Raw genomic sequence first — 14756 nt, 5'->3', positions numbered from 1 at the left:
TTTTAGCATTGCTTGTGATATATGCAGATTTATATATTTAAAATGAAAACATTAAAATTACAGCTTAAATGTTTAAGTATTATTTGACCCAAAATAAAGGAAATAAATTTACCAGTTGTAGTTTCTCAAAGCTGAAAAGACTGTCTCATCTAGAACAAAAAAGGAACCATTTGTTTGATATAATTTTTGATGAATTATTAATTTTATCACAGCTAAGATGACAGCTAATATTAGAACATTGAATTATTAATTTTCAAATGTGCAATAAAAAAGCAGAATAAACATAAACTGGGAAGTGTTTTATGTATGGGGTACATTGCTTACATATTCTATTTAAGAAAAATACCAAAGGAAACAGAAGGAATTAAAAATCTTGTCAACACTTCTGATGAATTCATTTACTCAGTACTTTCTATGCCACTTTAAAATATAAAGCACAGATAACATTACATACTGTCTGATAATAAATGTTATTATTGAACACTAAAGATATACATTATCCATCTTGCAAATCATCTTTGTGTAGTTCCAAGCAGGATAGTTAAATTACAAAGTGCTAATAAGAGTGAGAAACATCTGTGGTCTTAAAGAATTCACCTCTAATCTTTCCAGGATTATTTTATGGAGAGATGAAAATTGTTTCTTCAGAATAGCTTCCAGTTGGTTTTTTAGCCATTATGTTTTGTCATGATAATTATTCCTGCTATTTCATAGAATAAAACTCAGAGAGCCTCCGGTCTTCCTCAACTGTTTAAAGTGGTGAAGTTTCAGTCCAAAAATAAGGATAATATCTAAACAGCTCTGTCACATTAGGGAGCAGTGCTGTGTCCTGTCAAATACCTTTCCATGAACCTCCCCTGAACTCTTGAGCCTTCAAAGCCTTAACACTCAACTTCTGAATAAGAAGGTGTTTTCTTGTTATTGGTGTCATAAACACTCCAGCAGTGTATAACAGAATCAATGCTCAGAGCAAAGGGAAAATTATGGAAGATACAGAGAGGAATGTAGACTGATGGATATTTTTAGGACATGATTCCCTGTCAGAAGGAAGAAACCAGTTCATCCCAGAGTTCACAGGGTTTAATCTGAATAAAGGGTAATTTTTTTTGTATCCATTAAAATATTTGTTTTAAATTATGCCATTTATTATTTAGGCACATGGAACAGAGAGTACAAGAAGAAAGATGGTTTCACAGTAGGTAAACTTTTTTTTTTCTTTTCAGTGAGGTAGGACTCCAGGTAATAAATAATGATTTACAGCTTTTCTAATTTAGATAAAAATGATTTTAGCCAGATATGCTTCTGTGATAATATTCAAATCAATAATTTTAATCACTCTTTTTACACTTCACTATTGCTATACATGTCCCTACTGAAGGTTCTATGTAACCTGTTAGACTATTTTATCATTTATTCTATCTTATAATTAAAACATATGCTTTATATATTATACTACATATCAAGTGACAAGTTAATAATCCAGTTCATATATTAAATGAGAATTAGCTTCTGCTTTCTAAGCCTTCTTACTCTCATCAACTCTGTAAAATATTATATATGCATTTTTTTTTAATATTAAATAACTTGTCCAATATGGCATAACTGGTAAGAAGCTGAGGTAAAATTCAAATGTGTATCTGTGTGGATTTAAATATTTTTTCAGGTAATATATCTCCCTTTTGAAAATTCACAGTATATATTAAATTAAATTATTAAATTGTCTGAAAACTCAATATTGTATAAGTTAACCTAGCACGTGCTACATTGCTGCTGCTACTGCTGCTGCTGCTAAGTCGCTTCAGTCGTGTCCGACTCTGTGCGACCCCATAGACGGCAGCCCACCAGGCTCCGCCGTCCCTGGGATTCTCCAGGCAAGAATACTGGAGTGGGTTGCCATTTCCTCCTCCAGTCCATGAAAAGGAAAAGTGAAAGTGAAGTCACTCAGTCGTGTCCAACTCTTAGCGACCCCATGGACTGTAGCCTACCAGGCTTCTCTGTCCGTGGGATTTTCCAGGCAAGAGTACTGGAGTGGGGTGCCATTGCCTTCTCCCGTGCTACATTGACTTTACATAATTCACTGAGTCCTTTGTAAAAACCCCTGAGCTCTGTACTATTACTACACTTTTACTCCAAAGGGGAATGAGACTTGAGAAGTGAAGTAAATTTCTGGTCACTAACAGAACTGGGCTTTGAACTCAGAATGGTGACTCTCAGCTGTGGTTGGGTATTATGCTCATGTGATAGACTATATTGATATAGGCATGTATAACACAACATTCTAAACTGAAAATATTGAAAATTATAGGCAAGAGACTAACAGGTACTGTGGCTCCTGGAAGAAGAGATTTCAGTTACATCCTTAAACAGAAAGGAGAATTGAATCAACTCCCTTCTAGAATATGGTGGGTGCTCCCTTCTCCCTGCAAATACTCATCTTTGAGTCTCAGGTCATCTGATTGTCTCACCCAATATCCCTCCATGTTACAGGTTTGTCTGTTTTTTGCTTTTTTAACAGATGACATAGATTCCTCTCTCTCTTTGCTTAAAGGTTTAGTTTGTAAGGTTGTTGTCATTTTATCCAATAACACTCCTGACATAATTTCTGAGGATTTCAGTATCCACATAGTCATAGATGATCTTACTCATACCCTGGCCTCTCTATTCCTTGACCGTCTCCCTACCACTGACCTTGGCTTCTGTCTTTTTTCAGTTACCCACTCCTAATGTCCTATGTTATATCTTGCTCTTACCTATAACTCAGCTCTTTCTATAATCAGTTCAAACCCTCTCATTCTTGCAGAACCATGGCATAGTCTTACAGCTAGTTTCTCAGCTCTAACAGTTCTTCAGACACAACCATAACACCATGTTTTCATTTTTCCTCATTCTCCTAAATCCTAATATATTATCATATGCAACTTAATTCCATAAACATTATCATAAAAATTCCTTTACATATACCCTCATGTTGCTTGCCCTCTTTTCTCCTCCTGGCACTTACTTGGCAATTCCTCAATCTTAATTTAAACTCAGGTGAGCCCTTAATATTGTCAGGCAGTCACACTACTTTCCTCTAGTGCTTTCATTCTCTCACATTCCTAAATGACTATTTATGACCTTTGCCTCTTTGCTCCATTTCCAACAACTCATCCCCCATCATAACTCACATAGATCACAGCCTTGCTTCCCTATTTAAGTGTGAAATCTGAGCGATCAGAAAAGCACTTCCTGGGACTCCCACTGCCATATTTATTCACCCATTACCTACTCAGTCTTTCCTCTTCTTTCTATGCTCTTGGCTAAGGCCAAACCATTAGATCTCATACCTTCTTGTATAATGAAGGATCTCACACCAAAAATTCTCTATTTTATATACTTATTACATTATATATATTCCATTTGGTCTAATGTGTAATTTAAGGCCAGTGTTTCCTTATTGATTTTTCTGACTGGATGATTTGTTTATTGAAGTAATTGGTGTATTAAAGTCCCTTACTACTATTGTGATACCATCAATTTCTCCCTGTATATCTGAGACAAGAAGGATACCATAAAATGATCAACAAGATATAATCCAACAAGATGTAAAAGAAATGTAACTATATAACATTATATATTATTATAACATTATTATATCTATAACAATATAACATACCAAACATAGAAATCTCTGAATACATAAAACAAATACTAATGGATATATAGGAAGAAATTGACAGCATCTCTCCTCTTTTTAATCATGAACTTTTTCTCTCCATTCTGGATCATTTCTGACAACATACAAACATGCATTTAATTGCCCCACATTTTATCTAAAAAATAAATGCTTCTTTTTATTTTGCCCTCCAACAACTAGTCCATTTCTCTATTTTCCTTTACAGCAAAATTCACCAAAGAGATGTCTATATTCACTTTCTCCAGTGTTTCTGTTTCTCTTTTTCTTTGAACCCACTGCAATTAGGCTTTTATACCTACCTTTCTAACAGAATTGAATAGCAGTGACCTTCAGGCATAAATCTGACAGCTAATTTTTAGACTCCATTTTATTGAACCTATCTCTAGTAGTAAACATAATATTTTCCTTGAAAGACTTTCTTCATTTGATTTTCAGAGTATCACATCTACTAGTTTTGTTTTTTTTTCCTAACTCAGTAGTTGCTTTTCTTCTATTTACTATGTTGATTTTTCATCTTCAAGACTTCTTTTTTAACCTCTATTTGTTTCCATCTAAACTTCAGTGACTTGATGAAGACTTATGGTTTCTAATACTATAAATGGGCCATATATCACCAAATGTTTATGTCCATCCAAGACCTTTCCCATGTATTACAACTCAATAGATCCAACTGCATAGTAGATATCTGTCCTTAAATATCTAAGAAGCAAATCAATTTTAACACATCCAAATACAGTTCTTAATCATCTGCCAGAAGTGTTGTTCTGCACCTTTTTTCATCTCTAAGTATTTAGTTCTTCCTGTTGCCTAGGACAGATATCTTAAAATTGATCTTGATTTCTCCTTTCCTTCTCAGTCCACATTAAATCACAAAGCATATCCTATTAGCACTATAGTTAAAATAGATCCAGGTCACAGTCACCCCTATTCTTAAGATTCTAGTCTCATCCCTATCTGTTCTCACACATATTATCTCAGTAACCTTCAAATTGTTTTTCCTTCCTTTGTGCTTGTTTCCTATGGTAGAAATGGCTATATTTATGTGTATGTTTTATTTGAAAGTAAATGCCCAACCAAGGTCTAAATTTCCCAGATCCATAGCATATAGGTGGAGTCATGTGGATAATTCTAGCCAATACAATGCAAGGTTGTTAATTGTGCAGAACTCATTTCTTATGTTCTCTTTTCCTTTTCCAGAAACCATGAAGACGTTTGCAGAAGACCGCTAGATGACAAGATGGAAAGAATACCAATCCCCGTGTCACTAATTAGAAGAGAGAGATCAAGAAATCTACCCATTCAGAAACACCCACATTGGGTTTTGTTATGATTAATGCATATTTTATTAAGTTCCTGAGATTTTGGGATTCTTTGTTACAACATTTATACTATCTAACTTAGACATTAGATAGTACACATCCTATTCTCCACCAAGCTGTCAGAATGAGCCTAATAAAACATAGGTCAAATGACATCACTCTTTTCCTCACTTACTTTATGCAGTCACACAGGCCTTCTAACTGTTCCTGGAATGCACCAACCACCGCTTCATTGAAAGCCTTTTACTCGCTCTTTCCTATGCCTGGAGTGCTCTGCTGATAATTCTTTGGATGTCTATTTCCTTATCTCTTTAGTCAATCTCTTAGTGAAACTTTCCTTGACCTACTTATTTAAAATGGAATCTGACTTTTGCTCTGACATCTTGTGTTGCCCTTACTCTTAGAATTTTCTCCAGAAGAGTTGTTACTATGTCACATACTCAATTCTTTGTTGGGTCTGTTTGACTTCTAGCACTTATAAGTGTGTATAGAACATTTCAGGAACCCAGTAAACATTTGTTAAAGAATGAATTGGCTCAACTAACTCATTACATTTTTCATCTTTTCAAGCATTCAACATATATTAGTTTAAAACATGTGGGGTTCTCTGGCCAAGATAACGCGAACTCACTCACATATATACATCTTATCTTCTTAACACACATGTAGCACAGTTATCAATGTAGGTATCATTTCCTAAAGCCAGAACCCTAGTTTTCTTCTGTTGATGCCTCTCTTCCATTACTTATTATGCTCTGTTCATCTGTTATCACACAAGTTTTCCTATGGTATTATAAAATCACTCACCTAGAGCCAGACATCCTGGAGTCTGAAGTCAAGTGGGCCTTAGAAAGCATCTATGAAAAAACCTAGTGGAGGTGGTGGAATTCCAGCTGAGCTATTTCAAGGCGTAAAAGATGATGCTGTTAAAGTGGTGTAATAAATTTGCCAGCAAATTTAGAAAACTCAGCAGTGGCCACAGGACTGGAAAAGGTCAGTTTTCATTCCAATCCCAAAGAAAGGCAATGCCAAACGATGTTCAAACTATGGCACAATTGCACTCATCATACATGCAAGCAAAGTAATGCTCAAAATTCTTCAAGCAAGGCTTCAAAAGCATGTGAACTGAGAAATTCCAGATGTTCAAACTGTATTTAGAAAAGGCAGAGGAATGAGACGTCAAATTGCCGACATCCGTTGGATCATTGAAAAAGCGAGAGAGTTCCAGAAAGACATCTACTTCTGCCTTATGGACTCTGCCAAAGCCTTTGATTGTGTAGATCACAACAAACTGTGAAAAATTCTTCAGGGGATAGGCATACCAGACCACCTTACCTGTCTCCTGAGAAATCTGTATGCAGTTCAAGAAGCAACAGTTAGAACTGGACATAGAACATGGACTGGTTCCATATTGGGAATGGAGAACATCAAGGCTGTATACTGTTACCCTGCTTATTTAACCTAATGGCAGAGTACATCATGCAAAATTCCAGGCTGGATGAAGCATAAGCTGGAATCAAAATTGCCGGGAGAAATATCAATAACCTCAGATATGCAAATGGTACCACCCTTATGGCAGAAAGCAAAGAGGAACTAAGGAGCCTCTTGATGAAAGTGAAAGAGGAGAGTGAAAAAGCTGGGTTAAAACTCAACATTCAGAAAACTAAGATCATGGCATCTGGTCCCATCACTTTATGGCAAGTAGAGGGGGAAACAATGGAAACAGTGGCAAACTTTATTTTGCGGGGCTCCAAAATCACCACAGATGGTGACTGCAGCCATGAAACTAAAAGACACTTGCTGCTTGGAAGAAAAGCTATGACCAACCTAGACAGCATATTAAAAAGCAGAGACATTACTTTTCCAACAAAGGTCCATCTAGTCAAAGCTATGGTTTTTCCAGTAGTCACGTATGGATGTGAGAGTTGGACTTTAAAGAAAGCTGAGTGCCAAAGAATTGATGCTTTTGAACTGTGGTGTTAGAGAAGACTCTTGAGAGTCCCTTGGACTGCAAGTAGATCCAACCAGTCCATCCTAAAGGAAACCAGTCCTGAATATTCATTGGAAGGACTGATGCTAAAGCTGAAACTCCAATACTTTGGCCACTTAATGCAAAGCACTGACTCATTGGAAAAGACCCTTATGCTGGGAAAGATTGAAGGCAGGAGGAGAAGGGGGCAACAGAAGATGAGATGGTTGGGTGGCATCACCGACTCGATGGACATGAGTTTGAGGAAGCTCTGGGATTTGGTGATGGACAGGAAAGCCTGGTGTGCTGCAGTCCATGGAGTCGCAAAGAGTTGGACATGGGTGAGCAACTGAACTGAACTGATTATAAAACACTCTTTTTGTATTGTCTTTTTGTATGTGCTTCCTTTGTGGCTCAGCTAGTAAAGAGTCCACCTGCAATGCGGGAGACCTGGGTTCGATCCCTGGGTTGGGAAGATTGCTGGAGAAAGGATAGGCTACCAACTCCAGTATTCTAGCCTAGAGAATTCCATGGACTATATAGTCCGTGGGGTTGCAAAGAGTCAGACACAACTGAGCGACGTTCATTTCACTTCATCTTTTTGTATTCCCAGCTATATTTACTTTCCATGAGAGCAGAGTTTATAATAGTGTTGTTCAGTTTTGCCTCTTCTCCATATATTAGTGTTTTAGGGTTCATAAATTAAGAACTCATTAAACTTTCTTGAGTTCAAAGACAATATCATTGCTTTGGATTTGGCAATTTAGAGATTTCTGATAATCATGGATTATGGTGTCATGGTATGAGGAGTAGTAGAAAAAAGTCAGAAGATTGAAGGGTAAGTTTTTAGAGTAGAAGCTATCTCCTTTAAGTCTTTATGACCCAAGGCATGACTCAAGGATAATTTTCTAGTACCAAGTAATTTTAGTGAGGCAAGGAAGGCCAACATCCTTCAAGAAAGACAGTATTTTAATTTTCCATCTGAATTCATGAAAGGACCCAAAGTATGTATATCTGTACTTCTAAAGGACAAGTTGAACCAATATCAAGCCCTGAAAGTAATCATTCTGGTACCTCTTACTTTGAAAACTGAGTTGGTTATCCAGATTTGTTTGTGTAGTTGTTCAAAATTATCTTTCAGCAAATATTCACTCTGTCCTTATACTCATCCAACTTAATTTTGTGGTGGGCAGTATGTACTTTCCTACTCTTTGACTTAAATTGGATTTTGGAGAGCAGTATGGTATGACCCTGGAAATATGCTTACACTGTTGGACTTGTGTTCTTACACTTCTGTATTTCAGCATGAAGAGAAAATTACTTAAATAGGTATTACTACTGGTCCAAAAAAGATGAGAGGCATGTGAAGTAGATCTGAACCCAACCTATATTGGAGCCGAGTCCAACTGAGCTTAGCCAATATCAGCCCAACTTTACAGACCTGCAAACTGTGACTTAAAACCATCCCCAAACTTGGTGACTTCTAATACATAATCGTTATAAAGAAGAACTAATTGATAGAGAACTATCCTTTCCCCTTGACTCTTTCTCAAACATTTTGAAAATAATTGGAGCCAGAACAGAGAAGAAGTTCAACTTTCATAAACCTAATAAAAATACTAGAAATTTTACTGTCCTTTGTGCTAGTCACTCAGAAATAGGAAAAAGTTGGAATAAATCACCTATTGATTCTTTAACTTTTATAAAACCTTCTTGGATATTCCTTCAGTAAAATTCTTACAATTTTCAATACATTAAAACAGTCAATGAGGTTTCCACTTAAAATACAAATTCAAACATTTCCATTTGTGACCAAAACCCACATGTATCCTTTGCAAGTAGGGATCAACAGAGTGAAACCACTTACTTGGAGCTTATAAATGTTGTCAGTTCCTGAAGCTGCTGGCTGCACTTTGGGAGTTAAGGAATGTTTCAGAATAATAGCTAACTGCATGGAAAATTGAAAACTAAAGACTAAACTTTTCTCAAACATTATGCAGCCTTTGTGAGAGCAGCCTATCATTTATTTCCTCAAATGTATTCAGCACAACATTTTTGCAGCCGAGGTATCTTTGGCCACAAAAGCAGGATGTTATTCTCTTATATCTGCTGCCAGAGGAACTGGAAGAGCAACAGCCTTAAAGGAAGTGTAAACATCTTTCATTTAGCTAAATGGAGTGTGAACTAGAGTTGCTATATTAGAGAAGGAGCCAAATAGACAAACATACATTCATGCGCACACACACACGCACACACACACAATCATTTTCTGGCTGTCTGAGAACTCAAACACATAATTCTATCAGTTAGTCTTTCTATACTGTATAAAGCATAACTTATTGGAATTTACTCTTTGTATTCAATTGTATTTTAAAATAGTAAACATTTACATAACTCTTTATACATGTGAGGCACTGTTCTAAGCATTTTCTTAATTCACAGTATTTTAAAAGTAACCCTGCAAAGAAAATAATTTTACAATCTTCATATGACTCATGGTGTAACTCCATCACAGAGAACTTAAGTGATTTGCCCAACATCACATAGTACAGAGTGGAAGTGAAATTTGATTCTAGAAACCATGTTCAAAAGTCTGAGAGAAGACTGGATCAAGATAGTGGAGCAGGAAGACATGGAACTCACCACCGCCTACAGACACATCAAAAATACATCTACATGTGGAATAATTCTCACAGAAAACTGGAAACTGGCATAAGAATACCTATATAACCAAAGCTGCAAAAAAAGATTTCCATGAAACAAGGTAGAATGGAAAAAAGGCATAGGGTTGAGACCTGCATCCTGAGAGGCATCTGTAAGGAAGGGTAAGTCCACTCAGGCAGACACTCACCTTGAGTGGGTCGAGACACAGACTAGGTGTCCCAATTCTAAGGTCCTACACAGAGGAGACGAACTCCCCTGGCTAGAGAGGCCTAGACTCCACTCATGAAGAGTGTCTGAGTGCTGGCTTGTCAACAAACAGGGAGTAGAGAACTCATTACTGGCGGCTGGCTGCCACCTTGAGGGACATCCCAATCTGAGTGGGGTTGGGATCTGGGTCACCAGGTCCTGGGAACCTGGAAAAAGACTTGACCTAGCTATGCAGAGACAGTTCAGGGGTCTGGGGTGTGGTCCAAATGGAGCCACTGTGGCATCGCAGGGACCACTGTGAGCAGCAAACCAAGGTTTTCTGCTCCCAGCTGAGTGGATACTCTGGCCCTACCCACTCCATGCCATAACTTGGCAGTGGATCTGGGGCAGACAGGCCCTGGAAAAACAATCAAGGAATACAGAGATGGCTCATGGTGTAGAATAGTGGCAACCACTGTTGGTGCTTACTCAGACAGTATCTTGGGAACCACCATGTCAGCAAGTCAAAGTCCCAGTTCCCAGCTGAGCAAATGCTCTGGTGCTGCACACTCTGTTGCCACAGCTTGGCGCTGGATCTGGTACCGACAGGTTTTGGGAGAAGGCTCAATCTAGGGATGCAAAAGAGGTTCGGGGACCTGGGGTATGGTTCAGGCAGGGCAGTGGCAAAAATGTTGCTGGTAGTTCTATCGGTGCCAACATGGTTGGCACTGTCCTCTGATAGCAGAAAAGACACATCAGTTCCTTCAGCCACAACATATGACCCCCAGGCTAGGGAATGCTCCTGCCATGCCCACTTCATACCACAAACATCTGGGGTAACCATTAACAGGGGAAAATACCCAATCTTGGGCTGGGCTGCATCTGAGATGAGCTGCAGACACCTATATAGGCAACACATCTGATCTCTGAGTCTATAAATGTTACTTCAGCATTCCCATCTTTTGGGGAAAACTATGCAGTCAAGGGGAATAGATCTTGCTCAGTCCTAACATTTAGGGTTTCTACTCAAGCAACTGGGAAGGAAACCCTGCCCCCGATAGAGTAGTGACAGCCACAGAGCAGAGAGGAAGTCCCACCTGACACCCTGTGCAGGCTTTAGATCCTCCAACAACAGCCTCCCCCTCTGTCAAGTTGACAGTTGCCAGTACACGCTGAGGAAAGAAATGGTTAGAGCCCATATCCAAACCAACCCTTGCACCAAAGACACTGGACACACAGTCTACATAGGGATGATCCCACATAAAAATACACCTTCAAGACCACAATAGACAACTGTTTAAAAAGACAGAGAAATTTATGAAGTAAGAGAAACGTATAAAGACAGATAAAGTCAAATGAAAAGGCAGAGGAACTATTCCCAATTAAGAGTAAAATAATCTGTTTTATTATTTAGTCTTTCAGGGATTACCAGACATAAAGTTCAAAAAGAAGGTAATAAAAATACTAACTGAATTAAGAAAGATTATTGTTGTAAATGCAGATCATTATAACAAGGAACTAGAAACCATGAAAATGACCTGGTCAATAATTTAATTTATAATTAAATAATAATTTAATCAATTTAATTTCTGAGATAAAAAACAACAATGTAGAGCAAAGAACAGCCAACTGAATGACACAGAAAAATAAATGAGTAATCTGGAAGATAGAATAAGATAAATCACCCAATCAAAACAGCACACCAAAAAAAGAAAAAAACATGAAAGCAACATATTAGCTCTGTTAGATGATATAAAATGTGCCAACTTATGCATAATTGGGGTTTCAGAAGCAGAGGGAAAGTGATCAAAAAAGTATTTGAAGAATTTATGGCTAAAAATATGCTTACCAAAGAAAGAAACATATCCAGATGGTCAGAGGGTTCCAAACAACATGAACCCAGACAGACCCATGCCAAGACATGTCATAATTATAATTACAAAAGTTAAGGGTAGAGAATTGTAAAGCAGCAAGAGAAAGAGTCATTTAAAAGGAAATATCCATAAGACAATCAGCTGATTTCTTTGTAGAAACTTTGCAGACCAGAAGGGAGTGATGTATTTAACAGGCTAAAGGGGGGGGGGTGGTGGAAATGCAAGGATAATCTACCTAGCAAGATTATCATTTAGAACAGAATGAGAAAGGATTTCTCAGATAAGCAGAAACAGAAGAATTAAGCATTACTAAACCTATCATAGGAGAAGGAAATGGCAACCCACTCCAGTATTCTTACCTGGAGAATCCCAGGGATGGCAGAGCCTGGTGGGCTGCCGTCTACGGGGTTGCACAGAGTCGGACACGACTGAAGCGACTTAGCAGTAGCAGCAGCAAACCTATCATAAAAGAAATGTTGAAAGGTCTTCTCTAAATGGAAAGCAACAGGGAACTATAGGAAAGGGAAAATTCCAGTAAGAAAGGCAAATAAATAGTAAGGATTGAAGATCACTTAAACAAACCAGTACATAGATGAAAAAAAAAAAACAACGAAAAGAATTGTAAAAGTGATTATAGCTAAACAGTAAAAGGATAAACTTGACGATGACGTAAAATAGACCATCAAAATCACAAAATGTCACTGAGGGGGATAAAAAATGTGGATAGCTTAAAATGATTATCAGTTTAAAGGGCTTCCTGAGTGGCTCAGAGGGTAAAGCATCTGTTTGCAATGCAGGAGACCTGGGTTCGATCCCTGGGTTTGGGAAGATCCCCTAGAGAAGGAAACGGCAACCCACTCCAGTACTCTTGCCTGGAAAATTCCATGGATGGAGAAGCCTGGTAGGCTACAGTCCATTGGATAACAAAGAGTTGCACATGACTGAGCAACTTCACTTCTCATCAAGTTAAAGCAAGTAGATATAGTTATGAGAAAACATATATAACCCCATGGTAATCGTAATCAAAAACGTACAATAGATTCAAAAAAACCTAAAAGGAAAGAACTTAAGACTATTACTAATCAAAAGAAACTAATCAAACCATAAAAGAAGAAATAAAACCTACAAAGACAAATGGAAATCAAATAATAAAATGACAAAAGAGGCAGACCTATCAATAATTACTTTGAATATCAATTAACTAACTTCTTTGATCAAAAGATTGAGTGGGTGACTGGATTAAAAAAATCACAGGAATCTGAAAAATGCAGTTTTCTTAGGAGGAAAGAGTGGGCAGGAATAAAGTAGTTTTGGATTAACAGATACACATTACTATATATAAGATAGATAATCAATGAGGACCTACTATATAGCACAGAGAACTATATTCAATATGTTGCAATAACCTATAGTGGAAAATAATCTGTATTTATATGTGTATATATATATGAATCACTTTGCTGTACACTTATAATTAACACATTTTAAATCAACAATACTTCAATAAAAGCAAAGAGAAAAATTATACAAAGCATCTTTTCTAACAACAGTATTATAGAACTAAAGATCAACTGCAGACAGAAAAATAGGAAAAGAGCAAAAATGTGGAGACTAAACAACATGCTACTAAAATACCAATGGGTCAGTGATGAAATCAAAGAAATCAGAAAATATTTTGAGACAAATAATATTGACAAAACAACTTCACAAAATCTATGGGATGCAGAGAAAGCAATTCTAAGAGAGAAGTATACAGGCCTTCCTGAAGAAACTATAAAAATCTCAAATAAGCAACCTAAACTAGGACCTAAAGAATCAGTAAAAGAACAAACGAAGCCTAAGATGAGCAGAAGGAAGGAAATAATAAAAATCAGAGAGGAAATAGAGACCAAAGCACAACAGAAAAGTTGAAATCAATACCTGGTTTGCTGAAAAGATGAAAAACAAAACTGACAAGTCTTTAGCAAAACTCATCAAGAAGAAAAAGAAAGATGATTCAAATAAACACAATAAGAAATGAAAGAGGAGAAATAACAATCATTATCACAGTAATACCAAAAAAAAAAAAAAATACCGTGAACAGTTATTTACCAACAAATTGGACAACCTAAAAGAATGGACAAATTTCTAGAAACATGGAGCCTGCCAAAAGTGAGTCAAGAAAAAGTTTCAGAGGGAGATCAAGTAAGAAGCAGAGTTGAACTGTCTCCACAGAAACATTGAAAATATGTCTACAAGTGGAATGATTCACATAGAACAGCTACCGGGTGCCTATAGAAGACCTCAGACTTCTGAAAAGACAAGAAAACCTCCACATAACTGAGTAGAACAGAAAGAAGGGAAAAAAAAAAAAGGAATCAGGATGGGGCCTTTCTGGGGAGGGGACTGTGAAAGAGGAAATGTTTCCACACCTTGGAAGGCTCCTCACCAGTGGAGAAATTAGACTGGAGGGGAGGGGGGCAGTTTTAGAGCCTAAAAGGGGGAAAGCAGCAACTTGTTTGTGGAAGGCAAAATGGAGTAAGTAACCTACACAGTGGGCTGGCCTGTGTTCTCCAACCTGAGACACTCCTCTGTACACGGGGTGGGTGTTGGGTGCTGAAGCTCAGATTCCAAAGCTCAGTTGCAGGGAAAGGACCAGGTTAGGTATGGAAACAGCCTGCAAAGTTCAAGCTGTAGGGTATACTAGGAAAAAGCCTTGCCCCACCAGAGAGTCAAGGCACCATTATTGGGAGAAGAACAAGGAAAGAGCTGGGACCACCATAAAAGTTTCTTTCCTTATGAGAACTCCTAGGCAACAGGATTCTGCCTATAGTATCTCCAGGGACTGGTGTGAATTGTCTCTACCATCTTGAGCTCCAGAGTGGGCACTGGCCACCTCTTCTAGGCCTTCAGGCAGATGCCACGCCTCACCCCTATTGACCTGGAAGGGCACAAACAGATCCCCAAACTAGAAGTTCTGCCCACCCTTTCTAATGCAAAAGGGTTCAGACAGATCTGCTGCTGCTGCTGCTGCTAAGTCGCTTCAGTCGTGTCCGAATCTGTGCGACCCCATAGACGGCAGCCCACCA

The 14756-nt window shown here is 37.8% G+C and overlaps 1 long non-coding RNA gene across 1 annotated transcript in view; it reads left to right on the top strand.

Moving 5' to 3' along the window:
- LOC145540925 (uncharacterized) overlaps positions 1-5146 on the top strand; it is a 272251-nt gene extending 267105 nt beyond the window's left edge. Inside the window, exons 5-6 of the long non-coding RNA XR_014078642.1 lie at positions 2306-2402; positions 4874-5146. This is a non-coding gene — a long non-coding RNA (uncharacterized LOC145540925). The remainder of the gene's footprint in view (positions 1-2305; positions 2403-4873) is intronic.
- Positions 5147-14756: the final 9610 nt, after the last annotated feature.

Source organism: Giraffa tippelskirchi, chromosome 3 (genome assembly GCF_054371585.1).
Source record: "Giraffa tippelskirchi isolate mGirTip1 chromosome 3, T2T-mGirTip1v1.2.pri, whole genome shotgun sequence".
Taxonomy (NCBI): domain Eukaryota; kingdom Metazoa; phylum Chordata; class Mammalia; order Artiodactyla; family Giraffidae; genus Giraffa; species Giraffa tippelskirchi.
Note: the sequence above shows the minus strand (reverse complement) of the source record. Positions and strands in the feature narration are given on the sequence as shown.